At 44.9% G+C, this 21545-nt stretch overlaps 1 long non-coding RNA gene across 1 annotated transcript; it reads right to left on the reverse strand.

The window, feature by feature from the left end:
* Positions 1-1408: 1408 nt before the first annotated feature.
* Positions 1409-18004, reverse strand: LOC146857875 (uncharacterized). The gene is made up of 4 exons (XR_014979627.1): positions 17541-18004; positions 11519-11607; positions 2452-2516; positions 1409-2104 (listed from the first exon to the last, which is right to left on the reverse strand). It is a non-coding gene; the product is annotated as an uncharacterized LOC146857875 (long non-coding RNA).
* Positions 18005-21545: the final 3541 nt, after the last annotated feature.

The raw sequence follows: 21545 nt of genomic DNA on the forward strand, positions 1-21545 counted from the left end.
GAATATTTAGCCACGCTAACGCTGTATTAGCAACGAATAGCGCTATGGTGTTAAATATTCCAGCGATAGCGTGAAAAACAGCCAGACATTGCTGAAAAACCAGCGAACATCCTGGCAATACGGTGAAATGCTTGCTGATACGGCCATGTGGCCGTAACCCCATAATCCACCTCCCATTATATGCATGCCTAAGTAGGGATTTTAGCAGGTGTAACTTTCAGGTTAGCGCAAATTATTGTTTCGCTCTGCGGGACTTGGTAATAAGGGGAATGTGAATTACCAACTGTTTTCAGTCGCTTTGATGTTGGGAACGCCCACTTTGCATGTCATTAGTGATAAATATCGCTGACATGCAAAGCGGCACCCAAACCGGTCGCGGCAATGAGGCCCTTGGTAATATGCCCCTTGGTTATTAAAACTAAAATGTAAGCTAGATTAGTATCAAGATTCACTAGTAAGGTTGGAAGATTATGTTGATAAGGCAAACCTATGCAATGCATGGCAGTGGGGGCTGGGAGCTGGACTTGGCCTGTGTTCATCCTGTCATCCGTCAACCCCTGCTGCTCATGATGCATAACTCGTGAGTCGTGCTCTCTTTTAGGTCTTTTTTCATGTGTAGGCCTTGATATGTCTGTGCTTCTGGATACACCTGAGTACTCCCTAAGGGCATTCATCTCTGGGGGGTGCCCCCCTTATTTTGTGGAATTTTTTTTTCCAAAGCTCGAAACTCAGAAGTCAGTGCAGAGTCAGAGGTTTGAATATGGTTAAAAACTATTAACAGGATTTGCTAGTCATGACCCAGAGGTCAAAATGGCAGAAATATGCAAAAGTGTTAAACTTTTAAAGCCCGCCCCAGCAACTTTTTTAAATGCTAATATCTTAATAACTACTAAACAGATTGCACCAATCCAACAAAAGCACACTTTCTGAGTAAAATTCTACTTTCATGCTAAGTTTGGTGTAAGTCTATTTAATGATTCGGGCTGTAGGCATTAGAAAAATTTCCTATGGGCACTAAAATGGGAAATTTCTTCTTACCATTTTTCTTCTGCACTGAACTGCAGAAAAATTTGTTTCATCAGTCCTTAGTTGAGTGAGCTGGTGATGGGCCAAATTTCATATAAATCCATTCAATCATCAAAGTAATGGACAAATAAAAAAGTGGAAAGCAGGTTTAACCATAACCTTTGCCACTGTGCAACATTGACAAGTCGATGGATGGAACACTTTTAGGTGTTTTTATTGCACACAATGTAATAGCATATCATGTTTTATGTAGAACCATGACAAAAAGAACATATTTCATGCTTCCTTGTGGAATATGGGCTTCATCATCATAATGAAGCCTCCAAATCACTCTGCTAAGCTTTACCATTAACATGGATACTAGAATTATATTGGATGGAGGATCAAAATATGGGGAACATTTTCTGGCAGTATTATTTTCAATCATTTGACATAGACGCAATAATTTTTGTGCAATCTGCAAATTATTTGTCAAACTATGTGGCAAATGCTGTAACTCCATAATTATGCTGTAAATTCTCCAGTCACAGAATTTCATAAATGCATTTTCCCTAACCATTGTCCAATGTTTTAACACCAATGTATTTGTCAAAGGTAAACAAAAACCTTACAATTACAATTTCAGTCCGTGTCTATTGTTATCTATGTGTTGAATATAACAGTGTTTTCAAGTTATCTGCTCCAAACTAAGAATTAAATATTTTGTTGAGGATTCCATCAGAACCCCTACCTGTTAGCTATTAAGAGCCCACTGAGTGACAGTGTTACAAATATATTTAGGGCCTGATTTAGATCTTGGCGGAGCTCCCCTCGTCCCTCCATGGTGGCGGTTGCAAGTACTTCGTCGAGCTGACGGAGTCCTTCCTGCCGTATTTAGAAATGGGCTGGTTGTACTGCTGTCCACATCAACAGACTGTCTATTATTGTGTAAGCAGCGTACCTCCGTCGAAGCGGAAGACTCCTCTGCTGGATAACAGTACTCCGTCAACATCAGGCCAGCGGGTTTCTGCAGAGCCTATTTAGATTTGCCCGTTGTACCGTTGTTGTCGTAGCGGCGGATTCCTGATGGGGTGAGTCCCTGGTGGAGTGGAGACGAGTAAGTACTACTTATTAATCTGTCACTCCCCATATATCTTGTGTTTGCCACTAAAATATATGTAAGTAATGTGTTATGACACATTTTTACATACAGCAACAAACAACATACACACACTATTTAATGTACGACAACAGTGCAACACCCACAACCACCACAATACAAGTGCGAATACAGGTGTGTTCATTTTACCTTGATAAGTTGCAATACAAACACCACTGCATTACACATACAAAAAAAATTGTATGTACGAGCAATGTAACAATACACGAGGCCAAAGCAAATGCTAACGCACAATTCATAGTAAAACAAGTGAAAAAGAAGCTTACCTTAGATCCAGGTGGCAATGGAGTTTATTAGCATTGTGGTCAAGTAGTAGCAGCAAAGGAAGGACCTGGACAATGGGGTACAAGACAAAACAGAAGTGGAAAATGGAAAAAAGGTACATTTCTACCTCATTACCTTAGATTCCGCCAACTCAAGGTTGAAGGTGTCCCTGCCACAGTTTAGTTGATGGAAAGGCACATTGTATTTGGCCCGGCAGTAATCCTAGCTGGACTTCCTCCAACAGCCACTTTTGCCTATGACGCCCTTGACATGGGAGGAAAATTCGGGCAGGGAGGCAGCGGCACTCGGACAGACTATCGTCCATAGACCCACCAACATAAAAATAGAGTGGGCAGACCACCAAGTTGGCAGACGGTGAAACCGTAGGAAAAGTGATGGCGGGTACAGATCCACCAAGATCTAAAACAGGTCCATAGTTATCAACTCACCATTTAGTGCCTTGCCCTTAATCATCTCAATGATACCCTTTTGCCTGCATTGCTCCCCTGCCTGTTTCTGGGCCTTTCCTCCTTCTCCTTTCTTAGTGAGCAAGTTCTGCACTGTCTGTACAAAATATGGGAAATTTGCGAATTTCATGTTATCTGAAATTAGCGACTTTCATGATATTTTATTCTATACAATTCCTTGCAATTTTGTACTTGCTGGAGACCGTTTCAAGCAAAAAATGTTTTCGTGAGACACTTTATCACTCAAACCATTCTCTTGCTGTTATAGCGCTTGACTTTCTTATGTGAATTATGCCCTTGCATAAAAATGTCAAGATATATATCAACAATTCACATTTTTAAGCCATTTGCTGAGTTTTGTGTAATTTTCATTAACTTTCGCTAAATTTCTCATAAAATTTTTTGGCAATTTTGCTCACCTCTGCTCTGGCAAGTCCCACAGGAGGCAGGGGAGATCATCTTTGGTGGCAGCAGAGACTAGCCTGCATTACCCTGCCACCTTTGGGTGTGGAGTGCTCCAAGGCAGGTGGTTGAGAGGCAGAGAAAAAGGAGGCTGGCTTATGCCATTACACAGCTTCCTGTGGGTCTCTAAAGATGTAAGTGAGATTGATGGCTCAGTGCCCACACAAGCTGTGTATTCAGTTCCCATTTTGTCTCTGCTCTGACATCAAATTGTGAATAATTAGGTTTTGAATCTGCTGTTCCCATGGAAGCCCTGCATAACGTATAGAATTATAGGTGGGTAATGTTGAGTAACGGGGATGTTTCTCACTGTGGGAGTTCTGAGTGTCATTAAATAGACAACAAGCGTTAAGCTTGATTTGTGCATGATGTCCCTCAGAACCCTGAGCCTAAGAACAGCCCGTTCACTTTTTGCCAATCCGTAGGTTTATATGATATGTGTGTGGCCTCTAAAATCCTCTGCTCTTGCTTTCAAGTGCTATGCAAGGATTTAGGATTAATTGGGGGTCATACATTTCATGGCCTAGCCTACCTGCCCAAATGTAAAAAATTACCTGGCCTTCTGACACCCACCCCCACCACCTTCTGTGCCTTCCACCCCAACCCTCACAAAGTTGTGTAATGCTGCACTGAGAAGATTTCAGAAAACCTGTCTGAGTAGACAGGAATTTCTTTATAAAATAGCAACAACGGAAAACAACTTTTGTTGTCCTCTGTTGCTACATCATTGCAATGAAAAATCTGATTTAGAGAGTGTTTTATTCACGTAAGTGGCTCTCAGAGCAATACTCAACTGAGGTGCCTGATTCCCAAACTGCACTTTGTAGTATGTTTTGTTGTGCTAAAAAAAATACTACAAATTACAATTCACAATCTACGTGTGGAGCTTTATTCCTCTGCATTACCTACACTTATGTGTGTAGAGTTCTCCGCCACGACTGCGGAGTCTCCACACGCGTAAGTATAGGTTTTAGTCATAAATGTGGAAGGTACTGGAGAGTGGCTTAAAGAAGGGGCAGACTTACTAGCAAGTTTTCCCCTGGAGTTTGCGTTTGTGTTTGCGACTAGTGGAAGTAATTGCCTTTGTGAGTCAGGCCCTGTGTGTTTGCATCTGGAGGTAATATTGTTGATGTCTGGCTTGATCAAAAGCTGGCACACTGGACTACTTATCTTTATACGCCACAAAACCTCGATACCACGTTCAAAACAGCCACAGGATCTTTGGGATCAGTGGCACAGAAATGGCACTTCTACACAGTTAACAAAATCGATTTAGTGAGCAGGGTTTTCAAGATGGGGGCGGGAGGGAGTTTATGAGGAATTTACCCAGCTCTATTCGATTTTTAGAGACAGTGGCCAATGAGCCAATCCGTCAGATAACGACTTGGTCTTTTCAAGTGGAGAGCTGACAGCCTTTAATGTTGCAGGTGGCAAGTGGGAATTCTTTGTATCTAAAAATTCAAACGAATTCTACGCGGGTGTCACTGACAGGCAGGAGAAAGCACTGAACTTGGGGTGTCTGATCTAGAATGTCAAAGGAGATTTACCTCCTGCTTTCGTGTCTTGGTTTCTAACTCTAACAAAAGACGTGTTTGAAGTCAAATTGCAGGTTAGGCTAAATATTGTTGGTAAGGGAGATTAAAATCCTGCATGACTGGATGGGCTGGAAGTTTGCCTTTTCTGTTTGGCCCCTAGGCACTTCAGTGTCGCTGTCAGCTGCTTTGTGACTGGAATGAGTCCTCCCTGACAGTGCCAGAAACGCTGAGTGATCTCAAGTCGCAGAGGGCTTCAGTCAGCATTATGTATACTTCAAATATCTACCAAAGCATCCCACGTTGTCACTACCTCCAATAATTCACTTAATTAAGAGAGTGGGGAACAGCAGGTGTGTGCCCCATGTAGAACATTATTTGAGGTTTTTCCATCCTTTAGATATGCACATGTCCTGGTAAAAAAACACGATGCAAGAGTGTAGTGGGTAAGGTGAATTTGAGTGTGATTTTGTGAAAGAGTTGTGGAATGATTACAAAGTGGGTAAGGGGCAGAGATGGCTGATGGTCAGCTAGTAGTTAAATTAGAAGGCTTAGAGAGTGTGAGTGTAGGCCTGAGAATGGTAGTAGGAAGTGACTTGATTAAAGTCAATAGAGTTAATGTAAGAAGGACTGAGTAAGGGCTGATGGCCCAATATACAAAAATTAGGAGTTGACATTACCAAATTACGATTCAAATTGCTATTGGGAAATCACAATTTCTGATGTACTACAGACTTTTTCTAAAAATAGTGATTCCTTGTGGGTTTACAAATCGACCTACCTCATCAACGAGGTAGTTCACAGTTTGTGACCCTATATGAATCACAGCCATCACAGTGACAGTGGCCTGCTGGGGTCAGCAGACCACAATGTCTGTGTTTTCTCATAAAACAAGCATTTGCAATGCAATAGGTCTCTCATTCATGAAATTTCAAGCTATTGGTGTTGCAAATGATAATGTTTGTTATTTTTTGGGGGTGAAAAAATATACCAGCAGTGGCGTAAGAATTAAAGTAAAATGCATGATGTAAGAAAAGGGTGCAGTACCACAGGCTCTTACTAGGTGTACCTGTGTAGTTGTAAAGGGACCTCTATTAGCCACATAAGGTACTGCACCCTTAGTTTTTGTAAGTAATAAGAAATTACTACCGAACTTCGAGAGTGCTTATAAACAGTTTAAACTCTGTTTTAAAAATATGATTGCACAACCACTCCAACGCGCATGATGCGAAGATCTTTTTTTTTTTTTAACAACAGTAAACATGCTGGGCTAGTGGGGTGTAGTTTCACTTTCCATTGGTGTTGTCATTTGATAATACAGAGCAGACTGAGAGTAACTGCCTCGACACAATAGGACTAGCTTACGACTGTGCACGAATAATACCTGCACATGTATGTTAGAATTTCGGTTTGGCTCTCTTTGGGTTTCATTCTTGCAAGGTTCATATGAGTGAATTGGGTAAGCTGCTATTGATAATAGTTCCAAGGCACTGACATGTTTAGTTCTCAGCATTGAAAACAAATGTATTGCACACAACTTATATCGTATGGAGCACACAAAAATAAATGTGCAGCTTTTTCACGTGCAGCACAGATTGACAAACATTACAAAACTACTAGCTCATAGCACGATGCATAGTTGGTTCAAATACCACATAGAACAGTGTCACAAAAGTGTACCACAGGATGTCGCATACAACCAAAATAAAGACTAACTACAAGGCATGAAGCACTTAACACAGACGATATCGGAAAAGTGGAACATGGCCTTGACCTCGCAGAATGCGAAACGTGACATAACAAAGGGCCCGATAATACTGCTACCATTGTTCACTACTCTCAGGGCTATACATAATTTAGTAGCAAGTAAGCTTGCACCTACATTTTGCTGTAGTCTGGATGTCTCACTTAAGCCTTCCACACCACCACAGTCCTGGTTTCTAAGCACATCTAAGAACACAAAGAAGCATTGCAGCACTCAATGGCATTGTGAATGTATTGCAACACAAGGGAACCCCTAATATTTGAACCTGGGGTAGTCAATAGTATTGAAGGGTAACAGTTGTTCATATAAGGACAAAATAGGTCATAAGGCAGCGAGAGCTGTTAAATTTAAGAAAGTGTTAATCCATTAGCCTGCAGCTTGAGGCATAAAGTATTGAGGGGTATATTCACAAGAACTTGTGATAACTACCACAAGAGTAGCTTAACGCAACTCTCAACATCGCAGCCTATCGCGGGAAAATAACCCTGTATCAACGTGGAATTCACAACAAGGCGGCCCCATGCGATAGTGTGCCGAAACCGTGGCCAATGCCCATGATACAACCACCTCGACAGAGATAAAAACACAAACCCCAATGCCTCAAAACCTGCGATGGGCCAAAGCGCGATAAGAAAACAGTAACAACCAGAGCGAGGGCCGCAATACTCACGCGTAATGCGGGAAAAAGCACAAGAACAGCATATGGAAAATGCCACAGAAAAAAATACATCAACAGCAGAGTACCACGGATGCACCCTGACCGACTGTTGAGGACAGCATGTACACCACAACATCCAAGCACCGTGAAAGAACAGAACTGACAGGCACACTGCATAAAAGAGACCAGTGGCAGACAAATCAGAGCCGCAGGAGCGACTCACCCACCGTGCAGCATACGCACATAAGCAGTGCACCTCGACATTGACAACATCCCGGTACAAAAAGCAACCCCTCCACAACTGAACACAGGACACAACTGGTTCCGCAAATGTGCACAACCTGGCAAATCACATCTGAAACCGCAGCAAAATGTAACATGACAATGTACAATTACAACCTGTACCCTGCAAATATGTTTTAATCACACATGCAGTGCAATTGGACATCTTCTATTGTCCCATGATTGCCATGGACGGCCACAATGTGATGTGCTCATGAGAAGTAAGTGTCAATGATGGAGTTCCTACAGGCCATTCCTGCCGCAGCTGCAGTGCCACCTGCAGTGCCACCTGCCCCATCGTCACCATCATCGTCTGGTACGTCTGGAACTGGGTTCCATGGGGCATTGGTGCGAACACAGATGTTGTGCAACACACAACATGCAACGGTCATCTTGCACACAATGTCCGGGCTGTACAGGAGCTTTCCACCTGTGCCGTCCAGGCACCTGAAACGTGACTTCAACACGCCAAATGTGCGTTCAACAATGCCTCTGGTGCGTATGTGGGCTGCATTGTACTGCCTCTGGGCGGGTGTGTCCAGGTCTCGGAGGGGTGTCATCATCCAAGGGCAGAGTGCATATCCTTGATCACCTGTGACAGTGCAGGGAAAAAAGAGTCAATACTTGGTTAGGCAGGATCTGATGGCAGGCCCACTAATACAGTGACACCTGTGCTGGCTGTGTGTTGGGTGAGTGTAAGCTAGCCCTCAGGGAGTAGCTGGTGCTGGCAACAACTCCAACAGTCATCAGGCACTCAGAAATGCAATGTCAGAACTACAAGGGGGAATGACTTGAGTCGCACAGGGCTAGTGGCCCCAGATGCACAGCGGCCGACACTGGCCCACCACTATGGGACGCTGACCTGCCGGAGACTGGGGTAGGGTCATGAGGGTAGAGCAGGGCCTCACATGTGTCATGGGTGCCTTCCGCGGAGTTTCACGAGGAGAATGGGAGGCCTACCCCCAGGGCATGATGCAGAGGGCACATGCCAGTTGTGTCCGGCAACATGGCGGATATGAATGACACAGACCCAGGCCAGACACCAAGTCCATACCTGTCCGTTGCTGATGACAACCCCCAGGCCACAGGCTCAGACACCAACGATGTACCGCCAGAGGATGACTGTCACTCATGGCGGCAAGGGTTAGTGGCACCACGTGTCGCAGGCCTGCGATATGGGATTATGCCTCACTGATCGAAGGGAGTCTTGTGCTGGGGCTGCTGCCACGGACTTGGGGTCACTGTCATTCAGGACTCAGGACAGTGTGCCACATGTGGTACCTACTGGGCCGAAGAGGACGCGGGTGGAGCATGTAAATTAGCAAGGAGTGATGTGGACCAGAGTCGGGGGGCCAGCGATGGTCTGCGGAGGCTGCAGAGGTCGCCGTACTGGTGCTTGGTGCTTGCATCGGCACGTGTTTGTCCCTCTTTGACACATGACGGTGTCGGCAGATGAGCAGTGCCGTACTGGGGCTGGCAGGCCTGATCTGTGCATCAGCGTCCTGGGGTGTAGCAGGGGCACAGGGTCGCAGGCCCCGCTGCTCACGGTGTTGGCCCCGTGGCAGGCCGCACGGCGCCGCACTGTCAGTGACGTTGGCCTTCCCGGGAGTGGACCACGCACTGTGCAACAGGGTTTGTCACCACACCCCTGCGCAGCCCTGGCGTACTCAGGGCCAACCCACTACGCTCACGCACACAAGGGGGGATGCAGCATTCAACACTTCCGCTATCTGTCCCACGGCCTGGGGTGACATGGTTGCGTCCACTGCTCACTACTCTCCAGTCACCAGCAGTTGTGGTCTGCATGGACATATCAGTTGTTTGCATTCCCATGTCTGTCCTGCACATCCACGCCTCACTTCTCGTTGTGTACATTCCCACTCACTGGTCACTTGCATCCTCGCACATGGCTGCATTCCGTATCTCCGCACGTTCAGCTGTTGTGTGGCTGTGGTGCCATGAAATGTCTGTATTGAGTGCAGGGGTAGCCCAGGATGACCATGGAGTGGTGTAGTCGTGTCTGGTAGGTGGTCGTGTAGTTTGACATGTTGTATGTGGTTTGGTCACATGTGCATTCCCACAGTTGTGCGTTGGTGGCTTTGGGGTGTGTGATGTATTGATTTGGCACTTACCAACGAGCAGTCCCGTTCCATATGTGCCATCCTGAAAGCGCTGGTTGATGATGGACTGTCGGAAGATGAAGGAATCATGCACACTGCCTGGGTAGTTGGCGACGACATTGGTGAAGAGTCCCCGGTGGCCAACTATTGCCTGCACATTGATGGAATGCTGATGCTTTCTGTTGCGGTAGTGGTGTGCAGTATCCGCAGGGGGCACAAGTGGGACATGTTTGAAGTCGATTGCACCCAACATGGCTGGGAATCCGACTATGGCGTAGAAGCCTTGCTTTGTCTCCAGCTGTTCCTGCGCAGTGTTGGGTAAGTGTAGGTACTGGGGTATGAAGTTGAGGATGGCATCCAGGACAGGTGTGAAGAACTTTGATAGGGCTGGCTGTGAGACCCCTCCAACTCTGGCAGTGGTTGGTTGGAAGGTACCAAAGGCCAACAGGTGCAGCACAGCCAGCAGCTTTGTCTGCGGAGGAATGTTGGTTCTCTGCTGTGTTGGGACCATCAGCCTGTGGGCGATGTGGGTCATGATGCGGAGGATGGTTGCCCTTTTGAGCCTGTAGTGGGCAATGACTTCCTCTGGTGTTAGGTCTGTGAGAGTGGTGCATTTTCAGTAGGTCCGCTGTCTTACTCTGCGCAGCCTCTGTGATGGTCCGGGGGGGGGCGGGTCTGGGTCCTGGAGGGGTGGCAGTTCTGGGGGTGGTGGCGGTGGGTGTTGTGGCCCTGTTGGGGTTCCGAGCTGCATGATGAGTAGCTCCATGGCGTCGTTTGTTCTTCGGGTGTGGCTGTGTGCGGGGCTCCGTTGCCTGCTGCAGGAAGTCGTCCGTCTTTACACCTGCTTGAGGCATGTGTTAAATACCTGCGGCTACCACGGCTAATCGCCTGTTTTTGGTTCGCTTCACAGATCTGTCAGTCCGTTGTGAAAGTGGTGTTGTGGTTTTTTCATGTGTTTTTGCACGGGAACGCCTACTCTGCATCTCATTAGGGTTAGTTGGTGGTGTCCGCCCTGGTGATAAATTGTGGGGCAGTTATCGGTGGAATACTGACGATGTCTGCAGTTTGAACCAGCTTGTGAATGGGGTGTTAGATCTATCTCCACTTTTGATGCTTTAAGGTGGAGATAAATCGGAGATAAGTCCTTGTGAATATGCCCCTGAATACATGCCAAAAGGAGCACCAATAGGCAGATTCTAATTATATGGAAGGACACAGAAGGGTGTTGACATAGTAAAATATTTATTTCATAAATAATATGTCAGAGTTTTAGTTCACATGGTCACAAAAAAGTGAAGAGTGTGATGAGACGAGTGAAGGTGACATTTAAAATATACATGCATTGACAACATAACCAGAAACTCCTGACGATGAATTTAAACAATAGAGGAGTTTTTTGTTGTTAAAGGGGTCGACGGTTTTTCAATCTCAAGGAATTGAGATCATCATCAGGACAAACTTGTGAGCATGTGGAATCTCTATGAACAGACACATCTGTTTACAGGTTGTCCCTGGATAGTTAATTATGTTTGCTCAAGTACATGTTATTTTTAAAATAGTTGATATCAAGAAACTGACAGTTTCGGAATTTAATCAAGTATAGATAAAACATAGGTGAAACAAATAGTTAAAATGGTGAGATTAATCGATCAAGAAGATACGCGCAAGGAATTTAAGTGGTGCTACATGTCTGAGGGAAATAATTGGCAGCAAGCTGAATCAATTATAAGGCTGAAGTGACTTGGCGCTGATAAACCAGAGCATGCAGCAAGGTGTTACTTACTGGTCAACCCGGAGGAAGCCGTAATTGAATGAAGCCAGAAGGATGAGACAGGGGGGTTCAATGGAGGAATCCAGACCCAAGCGTGCGTCCTAAGGAAGTTGGGTAAAGAGTAAATGACACGGGGTGCGTGAGTCTCAAAATAAATGAAAACAGTGTTAAGCACTTACTAATAATTGTCAGGCGCCTCCAAGGGTCAATTAATGAAGCTGTGAGGGGAGGCAGCGGGGTCTCAAGCAGGATGGGGCTAATCACAATTCCATGAGCGGTTGGCTGATACGTACCGTGTCCGCGGGGGTAAAAGCAAATTTACCCTGGAAGGGACGGAAGAAAAGGGGGATAATTACATATGGCCTGGTACTCCCCCAAGTCCCCTCTTTACCTTTGGTACCCTCAGCCCTTGTCCAGATGAGGTCTCCCTCCCTCCCTCAAGGCAAGTATTGAGACCACACCAATTTTGGGATTTTTTGGATTAGGGGGTGTAACCCCCCGGCCGTATTTATTGCAAAATTAAAAAACATTATTTATTAACATTATGTACAATTACACAGAAAGGCCAAATACATTGTTAGACAGATGATGTCACATGGCTATCCTTAACTTCTAATACACACGACAATCCTACCGTAAATCTAACAATGCATATATTCACTTTCTGCGTGTCCCCTCTAGAGCCTACAGCACGGTCAATGACTGGCAGCCTCCAGATCCCAGCAAACTAGCAAACTACGCGAAATTACTTCGCTGGAGTTGGCTTACGCAGGGGGTACAGCTTATCGGACGGATACTTTCTCCCGGGCCCCCCCTGCACCCTGTGCCTTAAACTCCATAACGGGGGCTGCAGAAATTCTGCATGCTTGTGCCCTGATGCACATGCGCGATGCGCGTGTGGGGGTGGCCACAGGCCCACTGGAAAGAATGACTCCCCTGGCCCCCAAACCCCGACAGCCTACCTACCGGCTGTCACTGCCCCTGGAGTTACATGGTTCTGACCGCTAAGGACCGAAGACTATGCTTACCAATCATGACCTTACTGCCACAGGGCAGCATAGTTGCCCGACTATCTATCCTCCCCCTCAGCCCACTAGGAAGGTCATGCCCTGTAACTCGCCTGCCCCGAGACTCAACAACAACCCTTCGTCCCAGGCGAGCCGGGTCGTTACTCCCTAGGTGCATGTCCATGTAACTATACTCTCGTTCCCACATTACGCACCATGGCCTCGGGAAACTGCAAGCAAACATGAAAATAGCGCATCCGTCAGTGTACTGCACTACTGACAGGCTAAAAACGTACACTACTGTGCATGATACTATGTACCAGTGCACTGATGCAAACTTCTCCCTGAGTCACAGGGTAAAGAAGCTTGCCACTCACGTGAAACAGAACCAATGGGCTAACTCTATTCTTGTTCCCAACTTACGCCACATGACCTCGTGAAACTGTATGCAAACATGAAAATAGAACATCCGTCCGTGTATTGCCCTACTGCCAGGCTAAAAACTTACACTACTGTGCATGATACTATGTACCAGTGCACTGATGCAAACTTCTCCCTGAGTCACAGGATAAAAATTGCAATTCATATGAACAGAACCGATGGGCTACAGCAAATCAGCCGAATCCAACCTGGTGTCGTGGATGGCGAAACTCATGACTCTTGAACTGGAAGATAGTGAGGCGTGACCCATCGCCACGTAGCAGAAGTGGCCCTGACAGCTCGCCGTCATTGAGGTGTGGGTCACCTCACAGGTGTCACTCTCATGGACCCACCATACATAAAACACTGATGATTAGTGCTCCTCGCCTTTGGGTAAAAGATGCGGTTTGCATGCCAGGCCCATCGGCTGCCCCATAGTATCTAGTGTGAAAAGTGTAGAAAACACAGGGTGCGTAGGTATTGTATGATACGACCTGGGCATCTAATGCCGGAATGTGCCCAAGCATAGGTACCGTGATACAAGCATGGACATCCATTGCATAAATGTTCGGGCACTAGGGCGCTGAGTTACTGTGTTACACAATACATTAATAGTATAAGTGTACGAGCACAAAAGAAGGTGGTGACGAACCCCAGGGATGTAAATCTTGATTGCACAAGCACAAAGGGTGCATAGGTACCCCCATCCCAATGCCTCAGCATTCAGGCACAAGGGTGCCGAGATTTTTCTTGATACAATACATAACTCATCATAAGTATATGCGCCCAAAGGGTGCATAGGTACTGTGTGACAAATCACAGGCCTGTCTTGCATACGTGTACCAGCACACAGGTGCAGAGCTATAGGGTGACATAACCAGTTTCCAATGCATACGTGTACCTGTGATGGGTGCATAGATGTTACTTGACAACAGACTCCTAATTCATATTCATATTTGTAACAGCACCCGCTTGCTTATGGCACTCTCGAAGGTGTGACCATGAAGCCTGGGATGTAGTGACATCATAAGTACTGATAATGTATGTAAATGACCACACAGAGGCAGGCGCCTCTCGAGACTGACATCAAAAAGACTTGTAGAATATTGACGTGACATCACCCCGGTTTGAAATGCCTTAATGTAATGCCCATAGTAAGCAGTCATGCTTCTACCATTTCGTTATCAGGGTGAGCTAACCAAGCCGTCTTCATGCTTTAACAAGCAGGGATATGTTCGCATTCGCAAGGCTTTACTTGTGGAACTACAAGAATAACGGGTAATATACCGTATATATACACCTTGCTGGCTGACCTGAAGCAGAGCTTATAAAACTTTACATTGGCATCAGACTTTCAATTCTGAACGCTTAGCATAGCCTTAGTTCCATTACATAAGGAACATTGCATGTAATTTCAACTGGAGCGCCTAGCATCGCGCCATTTGCATTGAGGGAAGGAACATTGAAATTAAGAGCGCCTAGCATAGCACCAGTTGTATTTACCTAAAGAACATTGAAATCTGACTTTCAATTCTGACCGCTTAGCATAGCCTGCATAGCGCCAATTGCATTACGTGAGGCACTTTGAAAATCATATTACAATTAAGAGCGCCTAGTATAACACCAGTTGCTTTTACTTGAGGAATATTGAAATCGGACTTTCAATTCTGACCGCTTAGCACAGCTTACATAGGGAACATTGCATGTGATTTTCAATGAGAGCGCCTAGCATACCGCCAACTGCATCAAATGAGGAACATTGAAAAAACATATTACCAATTAAGAGTGCCTAGTATTGCCCCAGTTGCATTTACCTGAGGAACCTTTGAAATCAGACTTTCAATTATGACTGCTTAGCATAGCCTACATAGGGAACATTTCACGTGACTTCCCATGAGAGTGTCTGGCACACACTCTGTACTTTTCTAAGGGTTTTGCCAGTAGATCCCATATGCCACCCATGGTAAACCAATCCCTGTCATCAGATAGAGAGCATATGCCCTACCGGCACTGCTCTTTAGTGCCCCTGAATCTAAAGGCCTCTTGCCTCTGCCCATGATGTTGCTTTACATTGAAAATACAGATAGTGAGGCACTGTGGTGTAGAGAAGTACCTTCTACGCACCGTATTATCTGTTAAATTCAGTTGCTTCCCGTACAGTTTTGCAGAGCTCACGTTCACCAGAGGGCAACTTGGCGCTGAATCACAGATGTTTATTGTTACCCAACTCAATGGTATTCAGTTTATCAACTCAGAAGGATAAAGGCTGAATGAACCCACCGAGATTTGTACCTGGGACCATGAGGTCAAACCCAGGCCCCTAGAGTGGACACATTAGCCCCTTAAGCTCCCAGGCCCAACTCTATATTGAAGACAGCTGCAGATCATTAATAGTGCTGCCAAAATTACCCACTGAGACCCTTCCTGTTTCTTTTATATGGCGTCCTGATTTTGATCTAAAAGAAACTTTTTATAAATTTTGCAAGAACAACCACATTCCTCTGCAGCATGTTCCCACTGGGCTCTGCCAGGCACCCACAGGAGATAAAAGGAAAACAGCCTTTAAACCATCAGCTCCGCAGTTATTCACGGACATCGGGGTGAGAGAAAGCAGACCCAACATTAGTCTGCATTAGACACACATCCGCCTGACTTATATGATATGTGTTCTGCATAGATTCAACAATATCTAAAAAAGAGGTGGTGTATGTGGTGGCCAACAATATCACTGTATGTCCCCTGCCCAACCACTGGTTAGACTGTTAATAGGCTGACCTTAGTGCTTGTTGATAAATTTCTTATTTCAAAAGCACTCCCACCGAGTGTTACACAAAAGATTCACTGACCACCCACTCTGGCCTGTATCATTGGGCGTGACATGGGTGTCCAAACAATCAGCCATGCGTGTTTTCATAAACCGCTGTATAGTCTGCCTCACAACAAGGTAGCGCGCTAACGTGATGGTAAATGGGATGACTCCAATATGCTCTTCTTAAAGGGAATAGTTGCGTACTCATGTTATGCGGTACAAAGGCAGCCTCAGGTGCGTGCGGAGAACACTGCTGCTACGAAAGTCATCCCTACTTGTATGTGTGTGAAAGCGTGCTGCCCTTCTCGAACATCCTACCCCTATCACACCGCTTGATATACTGTGCATGGCGCCTCATACAAATGCCAAGTGTTACCGGTGTGCGCATCAAGGTTCCATCAAGCTTACATCGTGCTACACTTACTGTCCGATGTGAAGAGTAACTTCACACCCATTCACATTTTTGAAACATCTTTCCAATCTATTGCGAAACCTTATAAACAATAAATAACTTCTCAACATTGCGTGCCAAACGCCGACATGCGTAGGTATAACTGGGCGATATAAAGACGCTTGACAAGTATTCAGCTTTATTTATTTTTATTTTTTTTGAACACATGCCCTTGAAAATCAGAGACTCGAACCCTTAAACATCAAAATTGGAGTCTAAGACCTTAACCAGTAAGCCACACAAGATTATGAAACACACACGTTGATGTACTGCGCCTCCTGTGCTATATTATGAAGATCTTATTGTGGTGCACTAGCCTCACCTTCTTGGAGTTTCAAAAGAACTATACATAAAGGGTGCTCATATCACCCCGCTGTGCTCAATCTACCCACGTGAGAAGGTTTAAAAATATACTGGCTCCACCACTGGATTCCAACACACGGTCGAATCTGTGGGGTCCCTTGTAAACTATCAGAAATGCGGCCGCTGACCAGCCTGCTCTTTTCTAATAACACGGGACTATCCTTACCCACTTTACAAAACACTTCCTGTTGCTGTTCTGCCAGGAAAAGGTTCCTGTTGTTCTAGATAACAGCCACCTATGACTCTTCTATCAGCCAAGGCAGAATCTGTCATAACAAGCGTGTGAACCTCAACTGCGTGCCGCCCTGCGGTAATATTTTGAGGCAAACACTCGGTCATCTCAAAACCGGAGCAGATTCTAGATTGACTGCTTGGGTAAATCTGACCTTTGTGGGAGTGCATGTCGGGACCAACATTTACTCAAAGCATTGGCGTTTAAATATGTTTTAGTCATAGCTTCTTGCGCGCAAATGAATGAATTACGGGTCCTCAGGCGAAGGACACTTCCGGCTGTGACCTGTAACGCTCTGAGAGGAGTGATGTCATGCGAACGAATGAATGATGGAATGACTCATTCCAATTTCAGCCCAAACAATATCACCTGCCTATAGCTTGAGCAGCACCATTTCGCAAGATAACATTTTTTGTTGACACCGCAACATCAAGTAATAATCTGTCATTATTCCCCCACAAATAGGTATCCCACAGATCCATTACATCACAGTCTCAAAATAACTGTACCAATTAATCCTATAGAACGAGACTCACACAGTCACCAATTTTACATATGCACATGCATACCAATACATACACCAAGTTACTCCGCCAAAAGCACGACCATGCATATTACATTGAAAAGATGATTTCTCACTTTGTTTTCTAAATGACGAGACTGTAAAACATCGCCGTGGTGCTAAAAGAAATGAACAACCGGCAACACACATTATCTAGCGTAATCTGTGCTAGGAGTTACCACCTTTTTACCTTCCACCATCTGCTGCTGTGCAGCATCGTTTAGAGTTGGCTATGAAACGTTGGGGCCTCCGTCTGAGGCCCTGACCCATCATACTGCACTACCCATCCACATGATGTAGCTCCCTTCGCGTGCCGACTTCCAAACACCTGATCGCCCAGCACAGAAACGGCTGATCCGCCACCACTCTGCCATGAGGTGGGGCTTACTCCCGATGTCTCGCTCTCTCCGCTCCACTGCGCACCAATTTCCAAAGGTGCCCAAAAACAGCTGATCTACGCATTCGTCCAGCACTTCTCCCCGGTGACAATGTACAACCTGCAAAAGGGGGGGACAAAAGAAAATACATTATGGGTCGCTGCTGGCCCGGGTGCTGCGCCCGTGGGGAGAGCAGAACAAGAGACTGTTCTGCTCCCCACACCCACTTTTAAAGGGGGGGCACGGGCCAGGCCGGTCTAAACCGGCCGGACCCCCACGCTGGATGCCTGCATGAACCGGAAGCACTAAAGTGCTTCCGGTTCACGCCCCGCAGAAACGCCACCTATTGGACGCATAATGGGGGAGTTGGGAGTGCTCCCACCTCCTCCTTTCCCCCGGGGACCGGTCCGACCGCCATAATGGTGGCGCGCGCTAATTAGCGCTCGGCCTTGCCCAGAGGGGAATGTGCAAGGCATGGTGGCCAGGCCTGACTCTTATTCACATCAGGAGACACTTATTTGGTTAAGAACACATTACTCGTTCGAAATTGAAGGACGGGCAGCCGCTCCGTCTCGTGTTGCTCGAGGATAATTTGCTAAGAAAAGGAGGCAGCGGGAAGTCTTATAGGGGCCGGCTGTGAGCAGTTGTGTTAACAACAAGACCGTGCGAAGACAAGCACATGTGCGGAGGAGAATGTGTGTTGAAGAAAAAGAACCTCTTATCTGACCTATCTTATTTGTGCTGTGTTAATCACTTATACTTTACAAAGACCCCAGAATACAAGATTATTTCAAAAACATTTTCATTCTTTTTATTGTTTTCTTTTTTTAATTATAAATAGCAAAGCATTCATGTATGCTCTTTTAGCACGTAATTTATATACAGATCATACATTGCTACAACAATGTTTCCACATAGTTGAATTTCATAAACACTTAGAAATTTAGAAGGCAAAACAGTTTAAAAGACCTGTGAGAAAGAACCCCCAAAGGAAATAAAGCATAAACCATCACAATAGCATTCTCACCTATCAGTCACTCTTACATACCATCAGACAATCTACACAGAAAAAAGAAAAGATTAATTTTTCGTTAAAAACACAAACCAACTCTGGTGTGAGATCCCACTTAAGTTCTAATTCAATAAGTAGATTTTGAGTAGTTCTTGCTAAGTCCTGAGATAATATAATCGGGACGTTGAGATTGAATTCTTTTATTGATCTCCCAGATGTATGGTTGGTACTCCCGGTCTACGTACGTTTCGGAGACTATATGCAGTTTTCACGTCTCCTTCTTCAGGACCAGTATGTTTTTTAAAGGTATCTTTGTCATCTAAGCGGCTAAAAGGTCGGGGTTCTCTGTGTATTTTTGGGCGTAACCTCGGATTTTCAGACACCTGATCCGTATTTCAACTAGTGCAATAAGCACAAAGAATTTGTAGAGGTTAAATCCTCTTAGGAATAAGCAGGTGTAGAGAGTTGTGTATCCAGATTTATTAAACCATTAGTCATTCCTACGTTCTGTTTTATCCGGAAAAACAAAGAGAACGGATGGCCACACTGTTTTAGAGTACTATTATCAATTCCATCCAAATTGTTTGAGTACAGGAGTCCTCAACGGGATACGCTGCATGTTTGCCCCTTTAAATTAGGCAGATTAAACGGCATACTGTGTTCAAAGGTGCAATCTCATAGTTTGTAGAGTTTCCCGCTTTCAATGCTGCCGAATCGGAAAAAGGAGAATGTGTGTTGTAAAGTGGTTCTAATTAAGCGTAAAACATCGGGCAACACCTAGCATGATGACTGCGGCGGTACTGATTAAGCATAGATCATTGTGCAGCACCTAGTGTGATGAATAGAAAAGAGGTGAATTTGAGAGATAGAATATTTACATATGGATGACAGAGACATATGTTCAACATAATGGGAATATGTTGAAAAAACAAGCTTAAGGATAAAAAATTAAAAATACTCGCTACGGTGAGGTCATTGTAAAGTGGAGCAATTAGGAGTACAATTAGGTAACATTGAGTATATATATACTTCAAGGTAGAGGTAGAGGGAAAGGTTACAAGATTACGTTCCACTCTTTTAGAGAATTTAGGCCATGTTCAATTGAGTGGCAGTTGAAAATCCATTTACACTCAAGTCTGTTCAGAGTCTATTGGTGGTTGCCCCCTCTGTTTTGTGGGCGTACAGTGTCAATAACGTGCCACGTAAGATCGATTTCCATGTGTGCTTTCTCCATGAAGTGTTCGACCAGGGGGGCCATGACGACTTTGCATCAGATTCTGCTCTTATGTTGGCTTATCCATGATTTTACTTTCTGAGTCATTTGGCCAATGTACAAGAGTTTACAAGGACAATGAATGCAGTAAATTAAATTACTCAAATTACAGTTAGAGAAGAAACTGAGTGTGTGTTTTACATTTCCATACTCAAACACGTTTGTATTTTTGGTTGAAGCACATGCTGTGCATTTAAAGTGTCCCTGAACAGGGGGGAGTCCTAGGTATGATTGAACTGTAGTTTCGCTGCGTGTGGGCTTATAGGTTCTCACTAGATGGTCCTTGATATTGCGGCCTCTTTTAAAGGAAAAAAGGGGGGCTTTTTCCCCAAAGTTGGCTGGTGCTAGGACCGGCCAATGTTTTTTCATCATTTTGGTCAATTTATTGCTGACGGGACAGAATGTGGTGACACATGTGATTCTTCGACATTGAGGCCCTTTGCTTCGGTTCTAGCAGAACTTCTCTGAGGGAGTACTGTGCACGTTTCTAGGACCTTTTTATCAATTGTCTAGGGTAGCCTCTGTCAGCAAGTTTTTAACACAGGACCTCAACTTCCTTGAAAAGGTCCTCTTTGAATTTGCAGGTCCTGCTAATCCTGAGAAATTGGCCATAAAGAAGTCCATCCCTGAGTGCTCGGGGGTGTGAGCTGGTGTATTGGAGTAAGTTCTTGCGTTCTGTGGGTTCAAGCTATAGGCTAAGGGGCCGATTCACTGAACTAATCTGAGATAAAATCCTAAATGTACTCTTTTAGTATTCACAGAAGGCATTTAGTAGTAGTAAAGTTAGGACTCCTAACTTTACTGATACTAAACTGAGACAAAATCCTAGCTTTATGACTTTCGGTATTCACAAAAGGCATTTAGTATTAGTAAAGTTAGGAGTCCTAACTTTGCTACTAATAAATGCCTTCTGTGTATACCAAAAGTAGTAAGTTTAGGATTTTATCTCAGTTTAGTAGTTAGGAGTTCTAACTTTACTACTACTAAATGCCTTCTGAGAATACCAAAAGTAGTAAGTTCAGGATTTTATCTCTGATTAGTTCCGTGAATCGGCCCCTAAGTGATTAACACTTTCTTAAATTTAACAGCTCTCGCTGCCTTACGAACTATTTTGTCCTTATATGATTATGAACCTCTGTTACCCTACAATACTCAATGGCATTGTGTCACATATTTTGAAATCCTTGTTGCAAAGTGAGTGTTGTGAGGTGGGAATGGACCCCATTGTAGAAGTGAACGCAATCCCTTACCTGGTAAAGCCATAAAAATGTGCATTACCAAGGGTTAGTTGAAAACAATGGCACAAGTTGCGGCTGGCAAAATTGCTTGATTTTTCAATGCATAATACTGTCAATAATTGTAAAATTAGTTTTACGCTGATTTCACGGGCTGATGCTCTCGCCACAGCTGAGAAGCAGCCTCTTATTTTTAGGACCTTGGCAGAGGGAGAGCGAGGCAGCTGGTGGCCACTGGTTGACAGCCATTTTGAAGAGTGGCGCTGCCTGCATGGGGCTCCCCGAACTATTGCTGAAA

The sequence above is a fragment of the Triturus cristatus genome, chromosome 3_2, assembly GCF_964204655.1.
Source record: "Triturus cristatus chromosome 3_2, aTriCri1.1, whole genome shotgun sequence".
NCBI classification, from domain to species: Eukaryota; Metazoa; Chordata; class Amphibia; order Caudata; family Salamandridae; genus Triturus; species Triturus cristatus.